The 18,820-nt window shown below is 41.5% G+C and overlaps 1 protein-coding gene across 9 annotated transcripts in view; it reads left to right on the forward strand.

Moving 5' to 3' along the window:
• The window catches only part of PEX5L (peroxisomal biogenesis factor 5 like), a 243,044-nt gene that overhangs the window by 75,401 nt on the left and 148,823 nt on the right, over positions 1-18,820 (forward strand). The gene's annotated exons all lie outside the window — the stretch shown is intronic.

Raw genomic sequence — 18,820 nt, forward strand, 5'->3', positions numbered from 1 at the left:
AATCATAATGAGAGGAAAAGTGGATGTTTTCATATTTATGTTTTTCAGCTGTCTTGAAAAGATGACATTATAAATAGATAGTTCTAGAGAAATAACATTAGTGTTTCTATCACTACTGATTCTATTTTTTTAAATGAGCAAATTTTTTTTCCTGGAAAAGCAAAACTTATTCTGAGGCTTCTAAACTTTATTTAGTAGTCAAGAAATTGCACATTCCAAGTAAAAACAATATATCTGCCCCCCCAAAACTAGAAGAAGTCCTCCTAGATGAATCTGTTAACACCTGAGCCTTCATAAAAATGAAAAACATGCAGAGTTTATAACGAGTCTTTAGCAGAATAGTCACATCATATCTCTCAAAACACAGAAAAACCAAGTTAGCGTCAGTGAAGTGCCAAAGAACTTCCTCTCCTGAAGTAAGCTGGCATTTAGAACTGCTCTGTATAGCTTTGAAGGGAATCAGGCTCTCTATCAATAAAGCGCCTTTGGAACAATTATTTCAGGGTACACTGGTGCGAAAGAGTAGTAACCACCAATGAGTTTTTAGTATTCTTCCTTATTTAGAAATCTGCTTCTGACATCACAGGGGAGGCCCATGATCAGCTTCCTCAGAACTTCCAGCCTATCAGGAAGAAAAAAAATAATCCGAAAAACATATCTAAGGTTTAAAGTTCATGGTGAGGCCAGATTTGGGGACAGGGTGCAGAAAAATTTAGTTAAGTCAGCTTGTGCAGAGGTCATTTTAAACACATGTATAAGCATTGTGGATGAGATTAGTGGAGTTGGGTGGATCACACTTTATACCCCAACTGTCCAATTTAGTTTCATTATGACAGGAGTGGGGGAGGGGTGGGAATAAAAGGGAATTAACGTTGTTGAGCATCTATCGATACTATGTGCCAGACAACAATCTGAGAGATATTATTATTATGCCAATTTTTAAGAACGGGGAAAAAGACCCAAGGCTGAGAAGGGTTGAGAAACTTGAAAAGAGTCACATAACTAGTAAAACAGGAAAAATGGAATTGAAATAAACTCTCCTTCCAAAGCCCATGCTCTTCCCGTCAACTCCCTTCCTACAAGTCATCAAGAAAATTAAACTGCACTGCATTTTGTTTAATTTAAAGAGACAGTCATTAGTTACTGTATATTGCCTAGCACCCATGGGAGTTTAAATAAAAGAGTCTTCTTTAAAAAAAAAAAAAAATTGTTTAAGTCAGCAAAGAGAAAGGTGGGGCTGAGTCAGGGTCAAAACAAAGCCCCTGGTGGTCACCAGCTTCGGAATTGCCAGTCCCTTCTTGGAGATTCGTTGGAAGAAGGCAAGTGCTAAATAAGGGAAGTGAGCAGGCAGAGGGTTCTCTTGAAACACAAGAAACAAATAAAAATGAAGAATGTAGTGTCCTATGTCCCAGCTTGCACACAACTATGCCTATATTTTACTCGTAATTGGCGTAAAGATCAATTGTACTGGAAAAGTGGCTCATTTCACTGGTTTTTTTCTCCCATTCTGAGCACCAAAGTTCCTATATTCATGGCAGATTTTTTTCTTCACTAAAAGTTAATTCCTGAGCTTGTTCTTGTAGAACTACTATTTAAGTAAAGCTATCCAAGGCAGGTGCAAAAGAACGAGAAAGAAATCTCTTTGGAACTGAAGAAGCAGTGAAGTTTCCCAGTAGCTAGATGAGATCACCCCTCACATCCCTTCTGGGATTTATGGACTTAACAATGTTGGGAAACAGAAGAGTTAAAAATTTTCATAATTTTTCCAGAAAACTAAAGTAGATAAAGGGGGTTACCTATGCAAAATATTTCACCTTTGGGGATATTTTGAGTCCCTTGCTCACTTTTAGCTTCATTAGTTGCCAAACATTTGCTTTCTCACTGTATTCATATTGGTTGACCACGGTCTCCCTTTCCAGCCCTTCCTCTTCCTTCATGATTTGCTGCATGTTGGCCTTTGAGTCTCTTCCTCAGAGACGCTGTTTGCTCCTTCACTTTTGGTGGAATGGATTTCCCAACATCATGCTGCCATTTCCACCCAGAGTCATGGCGAGGCCCCCAGAGTTCACAGACTCTCCATCACCAAGGATTGGGTCACTTAGGGACACTCCTCACAGCACTGTGGAAGCCAACTTAAAGACACATATAAATGATACAGCCTTCTTGCTTCTCAAAACAAAATGAAGTGAAATCTTTTAATGTTAAGTAGATCAAGAATTTTTATTACATAATGCAGACCTCCTTGATTACACCTGCATACAAATAGATTAAATAGCACCAGCAGTAGAATCTTTAAATAAAAATAACTACGCAGTTTATTCAAGCCACTTTGTTTCATTGCTTTTAATTTAATCGTCATCACTGTCGTCATCGCCATCATCATCATCATCACATTGTTGAACACCACTATGGACCAAGTGGCATACACGTTGTTCCTCCTCTTGAGAGGTATATGTTCTCTATATATTTATGAAATTAATGCCTAAACAAAGTGGCTTGTAAAAGGCAGAAGTTTCTCTCTCACTTAAAAAGAAGTCTGGAGTTTCACCATCCAGGGCTGGCATAGGAGCTTCCCAAAGTCATCAGGGATGCATGCTTCTTCCAGCTCTCTGCTCCGCTGTACCTTGGAAGAAGCCCTACTCCTTATATCCTAAAATGGCTATTTTGAATCTCCATCCATTATCTTTGAGTGCCAAGAAGCAGGAAAGAAGAAAGGAGGGGAGAGGAGGGCAGGGACTATCTACCCCTCCTTTTTTATCCCCTTTTCCTTTTCTTTTATCCACCCCTCCTTTTAAGGAGACTTCCCAGAAGTTCCATAGAGTCCTTTAATTTATATTTCATTGCCCAGAACTTAGTCATATGATCACACTGGCTACTGGAAAGGGGTAGGGCCTAGGAGATATAGAGTCATTTATTCTGCATGGTAATATGTCCACCTAAAAAGCATGTTACTAAGGGAGAAAGGTATTGGGGTAGAAAACTAGCAATCTCAGCCACAATTGTCATTCTAAAATTGTCAAAAATAAATTTCACCTCTGAAGTCAATGACAAAGGAAAATAGCATATATCACACATTTTGCAAATTTTTCTTAACAATTTTATCTTACAAACTCACAGAGTCCAATATTGTTTAATTAAGGTGTGGGTAGGGAGACAGGAAGAACTGTTTTTAGAGAATATGCAAAGTATCTGCAGTGGCATCTCCAGCATTTCGCAGTACAAGAGGGAAGAGACTCGCCTGTGTATATTCTAAAACAAGAAACGGCCAGCAGTACTTGGATCTTGCGGAATTAATAATTTCACTGCAGTCTGATACCCTTTGCCATTAGACAACACACATTTTGGTCCAAGCCCTTTCTCATGTTACCCTGTTTCAGAATGCTCACCAATTTCATCTCAGCCTTTCCTCATTCATCACTCCCCTCATCAGTTCTTTAAGCTCCCCTCTGCTTTGTCCCCTCGGGACATACAGTGTCAGTGAGGGGCATGTTATCATGATCGTACTTTTGTCTCTCACACATCTTAGTGTGTATTTTCAACTAGACTCTAAGTGCCTCAATAGCTGTCCAGTCCCACTCCTGCCATTAGCTCCCATAGTGCTTACTGGGGTGTGGTGTATGAAACAGGCCCTCAGCAGACACTATGAGTACAAATAGAAGATGTGAAAAGATAGGAAAAAGGGATTTTTTTTCTAAGGCTGCCCTAATTGTCCAGCAAGTTTGACTATGACACATGCTGAGACCCCGGCACCGCAGGGCAGCAGGAAGGGAGCACAAGCTGACCGGAACCTAAAGAAGCTGGTCATGCAATGCAAGTACCACTAACAGAGGATGTTCAGGTGGCAGTGGGATTTCAGGCAGTGCTTTGTGCTTCAGCCACAGTTCTACAATCCTAAGGAACCTGTCCTTTTACAGCAGACCCTCAGCAAAGGCTGATGGTTCAGGGAAAGAGGCTGACAAGTGGTTAGGTGAGGTGTCGAGGTCTCAGCCAAGATGAGGACAGGTTCCCAGAGCAAATGATGTTGCAACCCAGTTGTACAGACTGGGCCAGCATTGCCAGCCCTTATAAGGAGGAAACTACATCTTATTCATCTTGATATTCCCAGCACCTAGCACTCTCCTGCTCACAGTAGATTTTTAAGAAATGCTTGCCCCTCCCGGTCCCTTGTCCATGACCATAAGACTACTCCAGACTCCACCTTGCTGGTGGAATGAAGCTACTAATTCCTCCTACCTTTGAGGACTCCATTGGTTTCCCCTTGTATGAGGAAGGTAGCATGTGGGAGTGGGGCGAGAAGGCCACCTTCCCCGCTCAGGTTCTTTATTTGTACTTGGGAACAAAACACCATTCTCACTGCTATGGACGGCAGTCCAACATTAACGTAAGCAACCTTGTGTGCAGTTCTACCAGATGTGTTACAGGAAAAGTAGAGGCTTCAGGGGCTCTAAATTTAAAAGATAGCAATTGGTTGGCCTTTCATAATTTAGAATACTAGGTACAACTTAAAATCATGCTGACCGAGTTTTTACTGACATGGAAAAAAATGCTTGCAACATATTAAGCAAAACACAAACACAAGACGAAAATTTGGAAAGATCCAACTGTGTTAAAACATGCTTAGCAGAAAACACTCTAAGGAAACACTCTAAATTATTAAAAGTGATTATCTCTGGACACTGGATTTTTAAACTACTTTTCTGTTCTTTTTAGTTCCGTATTTTGCAATTCATTAATTCCCCCCAAAACAATTTTCAAAAATAAAATACTACAAAACTGACTAAAAATTAAAAAATAATGAGAAAGAGCTGTACAACTAATCAGACTAGAAATAATGCTGTTCCAAACATCACTTACAAATAAAGCCATGTATTTCCTCTACATAGAAGAGACACAGTGGAATTAGAACCAGGAAAGCTAGTCATAGGATCTGCTTACTCTTTGTGTGGCCTTTAATTAAATATTATTAAAGTCTCTTCCCATGAATATAGATATACTGATTGCTTGTGTTGAAAATCTCCATCAGCAAAAATGTTTCTTTAAAACTTCTTAGTTGCCAGTTTATATAATTGTGTTAAAAGTGCATTTTAACAATGAGCATTAATAGCTTTAGCGGCTTCAGGTTAGTAAAAGTCTCCTGTGCTTCCACAGAGAGAACATCTGAGGTAAGCATTCCTTTTGTTTTTCTAGTACTTTGTTTTCTCAGCGACTGGTGGGGATGGGGGATCAGGGAAAAGTAAAGAAATGTAGCCCGTGCCTACCCAGTTTTACACGTGATAGTATCATTTATAATTTTCCAGGATTGAATTGGTAACTCCTGCAGGGAGGAAATTTCACTGAGCTCTAATTCTCTCCTTGGCTCTACACGCCAAATTGTATTTTCTCCCGTTCTGCGTTCCTATTTGTCTCCTCATTCATCTTCTCTGGTGAGATGACAACTATGTCAGCACCCATTTCCAAATTCTCATTTTCCTGCTCGTAATTTCTCACCTTGCTGACCACAGTCAAACAGGAGAGGGGAAAGCCGAGCTGTTTTTGGCAGGTACTTTAGAAAAAGACCAAACAGAAGCTAAAATCCTTTAGGAAGGAAGACAATTTGCTAAATAAGGATCGCATTAGGGTTCTGTCTGCCGCTTCTTTTGTGAAGTTTGATCGTTTAATAACTTTAGGAGGTGTCTGTGTCTCAAATGCAAAGACCATTATGAAAATGGGAATGAACTTCCAGGTCCCTTGCTCTGAAATATAAATCCAGGAAATTTGTTTATAATTATAGAAAGTCAAATACATTTTTATTTATTCCTGGATGTTAATGCTTTTAATTAAGAAAAAGTATCTGATTAATAACAATGTTCTAAATAATAGATCTGATCCCTATACTTACCATTCATTTTTTTCCTTCTTTCAAAAAAACTTTTGATTATAACATGTAAAATATAGTTATTGTAAAAAATTTGGAAACTACAAAGGAAAGAATGCGATTTACTTCATATCAGTATTCTCTTTATATTGTTTTGTTTGTTTGTTTGTTTTGAGAATCAAGCTGCTGAATAGAATAAGCCTTTTAAACCCACCTAGGTTTTAGTCTGAACTCAGCCACTTTCTAGCTGTGATTATGGACAAGTTTCTTAACCTCCCTAAAACTTTTCTTTGGTTAAAAAAATGAAGATAGTCATACCTGCCTCACAGAGTTGGCATGAGAGAAATAATGTATCCTCGGCACATAGTAGATGATCAGTTAATAGCAACTATAATAATAACTATTATTATCACCTTTTAATTTAAGAGTTTAAGTTTAAACTTTTTTAAAGCATTTTTTAATACTTAGGAATGTCAATCTCATTTCTAATAGTTAGATACACCCAGTGTGTAGAACTGAGAAGGACGCCACCAATTTGTCAGATGAAAGCACTTTCTCCATGTCTCAGGAAGGGATTTGCCATGTCTGCCTTGCTCATTAGTTTATGAGAGCCTCCATCCAATTGAAAATTACTGAAGGAAGGGGTCCATGTCTCATATACCGTGAAGCTCCACACAGCCAGTGACTGCTCAGTGCATACCCATTGCCACTGACACTGGCCCACAGAGATAATAATTCATGGCATATTTTGCTCACTGATCCTTCTCTTTTTGTCAATGCAAAAATCCATGTATATCGCAGCCCTATTTTACACATTTAGAGGTGGGCCCTTGGTGTCCAGGAGAGCCTGAATTGGCAAAATCTGCCTACACTAATTGAAGGCCTTCCTGGCTCTATGTACTGTGTGGGTGGGAGAGACTCTGGCTCCTGGATTCTCAGTCATAGCTGCACACTGGCACAGCCTGGGGACTTTTTAAAAAACTGATGCTTGGGTCCCACCTACAGGGATTCTGACTTAATTGGCCTGGCTCTAGCTCACCTCACCCCGAGCTTCTGCCCTTTCAGGAGCCATTGAAACCCTGTTACTGACTCTACTTGGACTTATTAAGAATCCACGTATGCTTTGGGAATTAGTTGTTTTATCCTCTTACTTGCTTATTGTTCTCATCATCATTTCTATTCTAATGTAGTTACTCACCCAACTCTTTCATCTCTGATATTTTTCTTTCTTCAGTCTCCATGTTGGACCTGTAAACAAGGAATTTCAGTGAGGAGATAGGGCTGTCGTGCAGTGAATTTATAATTCCTAAGTCCCTGCCTGTGCCCAGCACTGTGCTAGGAACTATTTCACTTAATCTTCGCAGCAATCTTGGAAGGCAGGTGGGAGCAACCTGTCTACCATTGAGGAAACTATGATTCGTGGATGCCAGTCCGCTTACTCTGTTTCGTGCAGCCAGCAAGAGCGTGGACTCAAGTTCAGATCATTTCTGATTTCAAAATACTTCCTCTTTGTGCTCACCATGGGTCACAGAATCAAAGGTTGGGGGTAAGGGGCGACCACATAAAAGAGTGAAGCTGAGTATAAGGCCGTAGGGAGAGGTAAGGACTGTGGCAAACTGGAACATGAATGCCCCAATGAGAACATTCAGATGTAAAATTCTTCAACATTGCAGGTAACAAGACACATCTAAGTATACACTGAATTTAGCTTGCAGGCCACCAGCTTTCAAGCTTTGAAAAATACCGTAGTCATACAATTTCACTCTGCAACCACATAGAAGAGGCAGAGAATATACTGTGTGACCTTGAGTGGGATCACTGAGACAAATGAGAGGAAGTAGAAGGAGGCGGAGTCTTTCTTTCTTTCTTTCTTTTTGGCTGTGTTGGGTCTTCATCGCTGTGCGCGGGTTTTTCTCTAGTTGCTGCGAGTGGGGGCTACTCTTTGTTGGGGTTCACGAGCTTCTCATTGTGGTGGCTTCTCGTTGCGGAGCGCGGGCTCTAGGCGCACGGGCTTCAGTAGTTGTGGCACACGGGCTCAGTAGCTGTGGCTCGCGGGCTCTAGAGCGTAGTCTCAGTAGTTGTGGTGCACGGGCTTAGTTGCTCCGTGGTATGTGGGAACTTCTTGGGCCAGGGCTTGAACCCGTGTCCCCTGCATTGGCAGACGCACTCTTTTTTTTTTTTCTTAATATTTAATGGTTATTCTTTTTTTTTTTCTCACACACACACACTGTATTTTATTTTTACAAGAGATAAATAGACTGACACCAATCATTGTAAATGGATAACCACAACAAAAGCAACAATGATTGCAATTACCAAACACACTCCTACTATGTCATAATATTGACATTTAGTCCAGTAATCCTCCTCTGTAACAGCTCCTTTACTTTGCAGTGAAAATTGATTTGTATATTTTTTGCCTCTGAGTCCTTGTGGGATTTTTTTTTTTTATTCAAACAGAAAGTCACAAAAATTATAATCATCCTCATCAGTTCACTCAGTCCCATGTAATTAATTTTTTTTTCATCTTGATCTTTTGTTAGCACTTTTATGAATTCATCAGTTTTCCATTAGAGTTCTGAAAATGCTTATTCATTCAGTTCAGCAGTATAGTCAGTTACCAGAAACCTGTACTTGTCAGAGTCTTTTCCATGAATTCCTTGAAGATGAAACCCTTTTATAGGAACATTTTTGCAAAAGCATCAGAGTACACCCAGAACTGTCTGTAAATGACAAAAGACTTAAAAATGACCACGGTTAAAGATTTGATGAAAGTTCATAATAATGCAATTGACAAGGAAATTTAGTTATTTCTGAGATATACATTTTAAAGTAATAACTAGAATTATGACTTATAACATTATACCAGAACATATAAGATGTTTATAAATTTCATGTAATGTCTGAAACATTTATATTAACATATTTCCATGCAAATAACCCAAAGAAAGTTTAGTGTTAGTTGTTTTGTTTGTTTGTTTTTTTATACTGCAGGTTCTTATTAGTCATCAATTTTATACACACCAGTGTATACATGTCAATCCCAATCGCCCAATTCAGCACACCACCATCCCCACCCCACCGTGGTTTTCCCCCCTTGGTGTCCATATGTCCGTTCTCTACATCTGTGGGCAGACGCACTCTTAACCACTGCACCACCAGGGAAGTCCCCAGGAGGCGGATTCTGATCTGGTATGTTTAACAGACCTTCCCGTCAAAGCTGCCCAGCAGAGGAACCAGCTGCCATGAAGCAGCAGCAAGTGCTGCACCAGGAGAACCGGGCACTGAGCTAAGGAAACGCTGCAGCACTCCTAAGGAAAGGTTCCTTCTGTGGATAGAAGGTACAATCCTGTTAAACATTTACTGAGCCTCTAGTATGCGCCATGTACTGTGTGGGCACTGTGGGAGCTGCCAAGACGCTGGACCCTGGTGGAGGCTGTAGTCTTAGCTAGCCTGCCATCATGTTGAGAGGTTTATATACATTAGTTCTTTAACCTTTATAAATAACCTTGAGAGGTAGGTGCCATTAACCCCAATCAAAGCAGGAGGATACTGACACTTCGATTGAGAAAGTTGTTCAAGGGCACAAGATAGTAAATGACAGAGAGAGGACTTTAACTGGAATTAAAAGTCTGTGCTCTTAATGACTGATGCCAAATATCCTTCCTCAGTGGGGACACCAGCTTGGAATCCTGAGTCATCACTCAGCCACTCTGTCCCAGCCCTGGCGTCCTAGTGCTCAAGCTCTAGCCCATTGCACACTGTCCAAACCACATCAAAAAAGAACAACCTAGGAACTCCCATCCACTAGCCCCTCCCTGGTTACTGGGCATGTGATATGGGGAATGCAGTTAACTTGGTTCCATCCAATGGAATCACAAGGAAACCAGTTACAAATTGTCTTCAATTTTTCAGTCTGTTGTTTCTAAACCAGTTGGTAAAATAGGAGACGTTCTAAGTGCCAGCACTGCACAGCTTTTCTCATTTCAAGTATGACTTTGAGGTCAGCATTACAACAGAAGATCAAGAAGTAAACATATTGAGAGGCAGTCTTGCATTGGGAAGAGGACATAGAGGGAGAGCTTAAGAGATCTGAGTTTAAGTCCTGATTCTGCCACTTACTAGTTTTGTAATCTTGCCTTTCCCTTCATTAGAGTGTGTTCTGTTTCTGCGTGTATAGAAATGGGGCTTGCAGATTGTTATGGGTGTGTCACAGACGCTCAAGAAGTGTTTGTGTTCCTTCCTCAAATAATAATAGAAAAACTGCTAAACGTGCCTTAAAATGGGCATAACTGAAAATCTTACAAGATTTGCAAGAATTGGCTTATCATTGCAATACACCAGTAACATGTGATAGATCATTTTAAGGAGCATAATTAATTTTGTAAAAAAAATATTAAACTGGAGGAGGATAAAGGGAAGAAAAAGGGAAACTGATATTTATTAAGCTCCTGATACATGCCAGGCCATGCTAGATCTTTCCAGACCTTTCATTTAATCCACACAACAGCGGTGTGAGATAAGCAATTTTATCCTCATTTTCACAAATGATGAACCCTAAGGTTGAGAGGTTAAGAAAACTGCCTGAGTATTCAAGACCGGATTTGAACTCAAATCTGAGCTCTTCTAACAGGGACCAAAGTCTTTTGATTCTTGTTGAGTAAAAGTTTCTTCTTAAGAGGCTGAGTTGAGTGCAAACATCTCATCTCTCATGCATCTCTGAAGGCAGAAATCTGCTGTCGTCTGAGTTAATAGTTGCTCTTCCAACAGGAACTGACGTGGACTCATGTTTCTAAAATTTCTGGTGTAATCTCTCTACTCTCCAAAGTTTGGAATAACCCCTGATGAAAGATACTGATATTATGATCTGTTTTTATATGGGAAAGTAGTCTGTGCATTCATAAATGGTCCTAACTGTAATTTGAACGGCTATAAGTTTACAAACTTTTTTGATCATTAGTTTCTTTGGGAGGACGTATTCTTCTGGAAAGTTTGTCGAGAGTCTCATTAAAATTAAGCATCTCTTGCTCGAAATATTTGAGCTACCCAGTTTTACCAGGAAGCCTTATCTGGTCCTGTTTCCTTCTGCTTTGCGCAAGGAATTTGAATAGTTGATGTAGAAAGGAAAAAGGAGATGGAGTAGAATTGGTAGAATTAAGCATTGTGTTGAGAATTGTGACTGAGCCCTCCAAGAGACCTTTGTCTGACTTAAGCATCTAAGAATTCAAGCCTTGTTTTTCTGTCTCTGATATAATGACAGCAGTGGGGCCACAGATGTCACATGCTTTGCATGCACTGCCTCATCTGCCTTTTTGTGATTCTTCACGTGGTAGAAGAAATATTGCTCACAGAATTCAGAATGCATTCAGCTTCCCAGAAAATCAGCTTTCAGTGGACAGAAACTGAGTTTCCATATCTAAACACTACAGCAAAGAATTTGACTAACTGAACGTGAGTTTCTGTTCTCCTCACAATAATTTACTGCAGGCTAATTGTTACACATTTAAATATTTTGAATAAATGAATTAAAAGCCAGGTTTCATCTTCGTTCTTCCAGTTCATCAGATGATTTCATTTTAGGAAATGAGGAAGTAGATGTGATTCATTGTGCAACAAATGAACAATTCACTCATTTACGCAAGGAATAAGTATTGGCTTGGCTATCTCTGTGCTAAAAGATGAGATGATTTGTTTCCCCATTGCCAAGGTGACCACTGGGCATACAGTGAGTGGTCATGCAGGGCAAATGCTGATGGTGGAGCTAACTTAATATAAAGATTTTGCTTTGAACGCAGCACCAACCTTCATGTCCCATAAACAGAAAATTAAATTTGGTCCTAAAAGTAAATACAGTAAAAAAAAATTTTTTTTTTAAATTCTTGCTTAGTGTTTTATTTTTACAAGCACTTTGGTATGTGTTATACCATTTGATTGTCATACAACAACCTTGGATGTCAGTATTATTATTATCCCCCTTTGACAAGTAAGAAAACTGAAGTTCAGAGGACATTAGTGCATTGCTCAAGGACGCCCAGCTTGTAACCAATAGAGTCAGAATTGGAACCCAGGTCTCCTGATGCCAAAGTGTTATACTCTTTCCACTATATCTGCTGTAATTAACATAAAAGGACATAATGGGGAGAGAAAGAAAAGGTCAGCCTGAAACTGTGTCCTTTGACTGTTCTCACTTCTATCACAAGAGGCAGCCTTCCTCAAGCGGCTAAACCAGGGTGTGAGATCTGGGAGGTTGAGTTGAGAGGTGAGCCTTGTGCCTGCCTATCATCCTCAGTGTGTGCCCCCCAGGGAAGGCAGGAGTGGGGGAGAAGCCATCCATCTCATGGGTATGGGCAGGGAGGGAGAATCTGCGTGCAACATGAGGCAGGTGAGGACCAGGAGATTCAAAAGGGAGGGGATTTCATCGCTGGAGAGATGGGGGCCTTGGGCACGGACAAAGAGGCAGTGGTCAGAGGTTCCAGGTGAGCCGATGATCACCACGGTCCCAGAGTGCTGTCATTGCTCTGGCCGCTATAGACACAGCCCTCTCCCAAACAGCCCCAAGAGGTGTGCTGCGTTGGGAGTGGCCCTCGTTAGACTCCTGGGGCAAAGAGTTCTAAGACAGTCAAAACAACCAAAGTATCAGCCTCAGAAAGGAGCCCTCAGGGGAAAAATGTGGCCCTTGCTTGTTTGGAGCAACACAGAAAAGGCTGTCACAATTACTCTCAGTTCGGCAGCCACTTTCTAGGAGGATTCCATAAAGCAGCGGTCCCCAACCTTTTTGGCACCAGGGACCAGTTTCGTGGAAGACAGTTCTTCCATGGGGGGCGGGGATGGGGGGATGGTTCAGGCAGTAATGCTCGCGATGGGGAACGATGGGGAGCGGCAGATGAAGCTTCGCTCGCTCACGGCTCACCTCGGCCTGTACGGCCTGGTTCCTAACAGGCCTTGGACCGGTACCGGTCCGTGGCCCAAGGGTTGGGGACCCCTGCCATAGAGCGATAGTGTATTTACCACAAGAGTTTCTTCTCACAGTTGTGAAAAACAGAGTGAACCTTAGATCCCGATCGTCTCCCTCCTGTCAACCTCCTTTTTGAAATAACTGATTAAAAGTCTTGTTACTTTCAAAGGGAGAGATGTCCTAATCCTACAGCTAATGTGAGCTATGTCAGGAAGGTTTGGGCAGGTAGGTTGGTTGGTTGGTTGAATTTTTGTAACTACCCTGTCTCCCCTCTCTTCCCTGCCAGGTGAATCAGTGTCATGGCAAAGGCTTTAGCACCATGCAGACCAGAGTTCAAATCCCAGCTGTGCTATTTATGATCTGTGATTTTTGAGCCAGTAACTCTCTGATCATCAGTTACTTCATCTGTAAAATGGGGGGAATGCTGCCAACCTGACAGGGTTGTGAGAATCACACGAATGCTACATGTTAAATGCTTACCATAACATTATACTGAGTGAAATAAGCCAGACACAAAAGCACAAATGTTCCATACATGTGAAGAATCTAGAGTAGTCACATTCACAGAGACAGAAAGAATGGTGGTGGTTGCCAGGCGCTCTGGGAGCCGGGAATGCGGAGCTAGTATTTAATGGGTACAGAGATTCAGTTTGGGAAGATGAAAAAGTTGTGGAGACGGATAGTGGTGATGGTTGCACAACAGTGTGAATGTACTTAATGCCACTGAACTATACGCTTAAAAATGACTAAAATGGTAAGTTTCGTGTTATATATATTTTACCACAATAAAAAAAGTAAATACATCTTTAATGTTTACAATAGCACTTGGCCTGCAATAAGTAATAAATGGTACTTCTAATCCTGTGTCCCACGCTTGGCATACTTCTATCATCTGCCATTTTTCACACTGTGTTTTATCCCTGTTTGTCACTACTATTATACTTCAATCTCCCTGAATGTAAAGGACCATTGACTATATCTTATTCATCTTTCCTGTCTCCATAGTGTCTGGCACATAGGAAGCACTCGTTAAATGATTTGGGGGAAGAGAGAAGGTTGCTAATACTCTTTTCCTTCTGTCTTATACATCTTAAAACCTCTAAACAGTGCAGTAGTAGGTCACTTATTTCTCTTGGGTGCTAGAAGATCATTATTTGGACTACAAATGTATTAGTTTCTTTAATCTTCAATAAATGAGGGGGAAATTTCTCTAAATTAAGCCTCTGAGGATTGACTCCATTTTGTTTTTAAGGAGTTTTATCTTGCTCTAAAAATACAGACAGAATAAAAATGGAGTATAAGCTTGCTGTTCCTTTAGAGGGATATGAATCCTGTATAGAGTTTACCTTACCTGAATATAACTGGAGCTGCACACAGTCGGAGCTATGAACAGTGTCATTTCAAAGAAACAGATGCTTTGAAGAATACTGCAGATAATTAATGAAGTTTCCTGATAGTGGTGACTGAGGGGGGTCTCACAGCGCCTCACACAGAAAGCCTCTCGCTAATATATCTCTTTCCTTCTCATTAAACTTACCCATTCACAGGAACTGCTAAAATCAATCTCCTTCTCTCCTTCTCTTCTCCCTCCCTCCCTGCCCATCCCCCTCCTCCATACTTTGTCTTCATCCATCTCCGCTCATCCGTACCCAAAGTCCAGGCTCCTCGGACTTGACTGTCCCCTATGTACACAGCTCCTGGGAAGCATGGCCAAGTCCCCAGCTCCGAATGGTACCCAACAAGGATCGGCACATGCTCCATCCCCCTCCCTGGAATTCTGGTGAATAAAATTAAAATTCTGCACCTTGTGAAATGCTGAGGAGCCCCAATGCCAAGCATTTCCGGGATATACTGCTGGAGAATTATTTGGCTGTGATCATACCAGTCTCATTTTATTTTTTTATCCACCCTCATTTTATAGGACAGTAAGTTGACACTAAATAACATGAACTCGTTCTTTCCCTGGGTAAGTGCGTCCCGATGTTTTTCAGCTGTGTACCATCAGACCCTGCTCTTCTCAGGCCACTCTCCAAGGAGATGTGCCTGGTCACAAACCTTGCCTAATACCCAAGACCTGTCTTGTTACTCTGTGGGGTTCAAGAGCAGCTCCTGGCCCGACTGTAACCTCTTCACGGCTTATGAACATGTTGGTTGGGATGCTCAGCTCTGGGTCGTGAAAGAAGTTTAGGAATGTGAATTGTCACCTCTTTGGACCTCTCTGCACTTGTATAAATGAGGGGCCTAACTGGGCTGTTTGTTACAAGGTCTCCTTCAGGCCTAAAATTCTACGTGTCTGTGGTTAATACAGAAAGCCACATGCATTCAAAACTAAGATCCAGCCTCTGCTCTCTTCAGACTTCCTTTGAAACTTAATTCCCTAAGACCTAAATATTTTATTCACTCTCTTCAGAACCCTCTAGAATATCTTGCTTTAGTTTAAGGCTTCAAAAATGACCATCAACACAAGTCCCACCCACAGAGCTTCTGATTCATTAGAGAATTTGCATTTCCAGCAAGTGCTTCAGTGATGCAGGTATTTCTGGTCTAAGGACCACACTTTGAGAACCACTAGACTAAGAATTTCAAGAAACCTTTACTGACACTTTCTAGTGAGAGATATTAATCCTGTTTTTCAGGGCTGATCACTCCTGGGATTTTTTTTTTCAGTATCTTTATTTCAAAGGATGCTTAATCAAAAATTATTGTCCTAGAAGCTCTACCCTCATAAAAACGAAGGTCACGTAAGAAACTTAATTTTCAGGACAAAGAATCTGAGGTGTTAATTCTTAGGAGCAGTGAATTTTCCAGAGGAATTCAAATGGCACCAAGTCCTGCGGCAGAGTTCCAAGAGCACGAAGCAGTCTTTTCCCCATTTCACAAGCCATTCACTAGGCCCAGCCATCCGTTCAGGGCTCACGTTTTGTGATCCCGGTGGATAAAACACTTCTGACAATTGCTACACCAGAACTTCACTTCTAATGCAATAGGTACTGTATGCTGAACTACAGAGGAGGTTTAGGACCGGGGTCTAATGGCTTAAGACAGGCCAGCACTGGTCTCATAACGTGCACGAAGCAGCAACTGCAGGTCCCAGAGCATTTAGAAGATGCAGCAACCCCCCCCACCGCCGCCGCAATTTAGCTTCTGAAATGGAAAAATGACTCCCATGAATTTGAAACACTCTAAGAAAGGAATTTGAGCTTCCCCTGCCCCTACCCCTGCATCCCCCCTTGAGACACGTCTCCTTTGAAAGCTCCTTTCCCCACTTAGAGTATTCACCTTTTCATTGTGTTGCTCTGTGGTATTTTCCCCATCAACTCTTATTTTCTGTGGTTATGTTAATGAAGCTTATAATGCCAATCCCAACGGAGGCAGACAGTTTTATTAAACACACTATTTCCCTTACCCGCCAAGGTGTTAAATGATGGTTTAGAGGTTTGAATTCATCATGCTGATCTAATTATACCAGATAGCTCTTGTTGAATCTTCAGAGTAACTGGATTTGAAAACCTTTTGTGCAGATGCACAATTTTGAAGAGATTAGCAGATTAAATATCTTGTAATGTCTCATCCGTCCAAGTGAGGAATGGGCAGGGTGCATCTAGCATCTGTACTCTTGTGAATCTAATGGGAAAGAGGGTGGTCAGCTAGCCCACACTTAAATAGGTGAAAAGAGGGATTGCTGGTCTGAACATCACGAGCAATTTCATCTCTCTGCAGCTTTGCTTGAGAGGGTTCGCCCCATTTTCTATATTCACCTCCGCATAGTTCACCTAAAAGATATTTACCTCTTCAGGGACTTCCCTGGTGGTCTAGTGGTTGAGACTCCACACTTCCAATGCAGGGGGCGTGGGTTTGATCCCTGGTAGGGGAACTAGGATCCCACGTGCCTGCACAGTGCAGCCAAATTTTTTTTTAATATATTTTTTAAAAAAAGATGTTTACCTCTTCAGAGTCAATCATCATGATGTTTAGTAAGCCCTCTGATGCCGTAATTATGAGGTGGTGGTGATACAGTGGGAATGGTGGTGGTGAAGGTGATGTTGGAGTTGGCAGAGGTATGGGAGGTAGTGGTAGAGATGATGGTGGTAGAGGTGGTGGCAGAGGTGATGGGAGGTTGAGGGAGTAGTAGAAGTGGTGGGGGTGGTAGAGGTGGAGATGGAAGAGGTGGAAGTAATAGAGGTGGTAGAGGTGGTGATGAAGGAGGTGGAGGTAATAGAGGTGGTAGAGGTAGAGATGGAGGAGGTGGAGGTAATAGAGGTGGTAGAGGTGGAGATGGAGGAGGTGGAGGTAATAGGTGGTAGAGGTGGAGATGGAGGAGGTGGAGGTAATAGAGGTGGTAGAGGTGGAGATGGAGGAGGTGGAGGTAAGAGGTGGTAGAGGTGCTGGTGCTGCTGCCCTGCTTAGTCAAGGGGAACCCAGCAATGCTTGGCCTGGTAGATGCCTCCCTACTTTTCAGAGGAAACGCAGAGAGGGGACAGCATTATCATTCTACACAAGAGAAGCCTCATCTTCCTGCCTCCTTCCTGTTCTAAATGCACCAAGCTTGGTGACTGTTGGACACCCCTGAGAAATGATACCAACACCCTTGAACTAAGATTACAGAATTACCAAATCCTTAGAACCAGGTATTCAGAAACACTGCGGACTCCCTGCTTCTCCCAAGCCAAAGAGCTGACCTGATTTCTACCACATCTGGTTACATACGTCTTACATCCACTGCAAGGGCAACCCCAAAGCCTAGATTCTGTGCAGCTGGGGCTTACGACTGGAACTGGGGAACACATTGGGCTTTCCTGGAGAGAATAAAATTAAGGTGATTGATTGTCATATGACGGTTACATGATAGGAAGCCAGAGTTGAAGATCGAAAGTGTGTTTGCAGGCAAACTGTTTACAGTGCTTAACAAATGCTATTTGATTTTTTCAAATAAACTTTTTCTTTTAGAATAGTTTTAGATTTACCGAAAAGTACAAAGGTTAAACAGAGGGTCCCCACATGCCCTGCATTCAGTTTCCCCTGTTGCTGGCATCTTACATTAGTATGGTACATTTGCCACAGCTAATAAACCAGTATTGGTTCTTTGGTACATTACCATTAACTAGACTCAACAATTTAATTGGATTTTATTAGTATTTCTCTCTATATAAAACAATACAAACTTTTTTACTATTGCAACATGGTAAACACCATCACACAAGACTGCTTGAAGCTCCTGAGGATAGCATCTGCTTTTATACGTTTATATTTTTTTAGCACTTTGTATATATTAGGGACACAATAAACATGCGTTGACTGCTTAGGTGACTGCAATAGCCCACTGATGCCATCTTAGCACACAGTGATGCACCAACCTCAGTCAGTACAGGGATAGTTTTATACACCTGGAACATAACTGAGTAACTAGGGAAACACGCTATTATGCAAGCTGTCAGGTGTATTTCCCTGACTTATTTTCAGAAAGCCCAGCCCAGCACATTTCTGTGCTGAAGACAGTGCTTGTAGCCATGGAGTGAGGACTAAGACTTTCAAGGTGATCTCAGTGATAGTACAAGAGGGAAAGACTGGAAGATCAAGAACCATATAAATCCCGACTCATCCTGATCCTTCTGGGTGACTAGACTCTCTGGGAGGCGCATGACACCCTGTCCCTTCTCCTGTCAAGGGCACCTACACGAAACTGTGTCCAGCCCCTCTAGCAAAGACCTAATTCCTTGATAGTCAAGCTTCCTTTGCAAATTGAAGGTTTTCCTGAAAGTCAGCAGAGCAAAATTAGGCTAACTAGAAGGGACAAAAAGGGGGAAATCATTAGATCCAAGCTTAAATTAGAAACTAAAAGCAGCTCCTTTTGATTCAATAATAATAGCTAACATTTCCTAAATGCCAAGTGTTCTAAGAGGTTTATTAACTCACTTCATTCTTCAAGAACCCAAGAGTTATGTTCTCTCTTACACAGACAAAAACTTCTTCCTCTCCTTCCTTTCCGTTTGTTCAAATGAGTAGACGAATCC

Source organism: Balaenoptera borealis (genome assembly GCF_965194805.1).
Source record: "Balaenoptera borealis genome assembly, chromosome: 5".
Classification (NCBI taxonomy): Eukaryota; Metazoa; Chordata; class Mammalia; order Artiodactyla; family Balaenopteridae; genus Balaenoptera; species Balaenoptera borealis.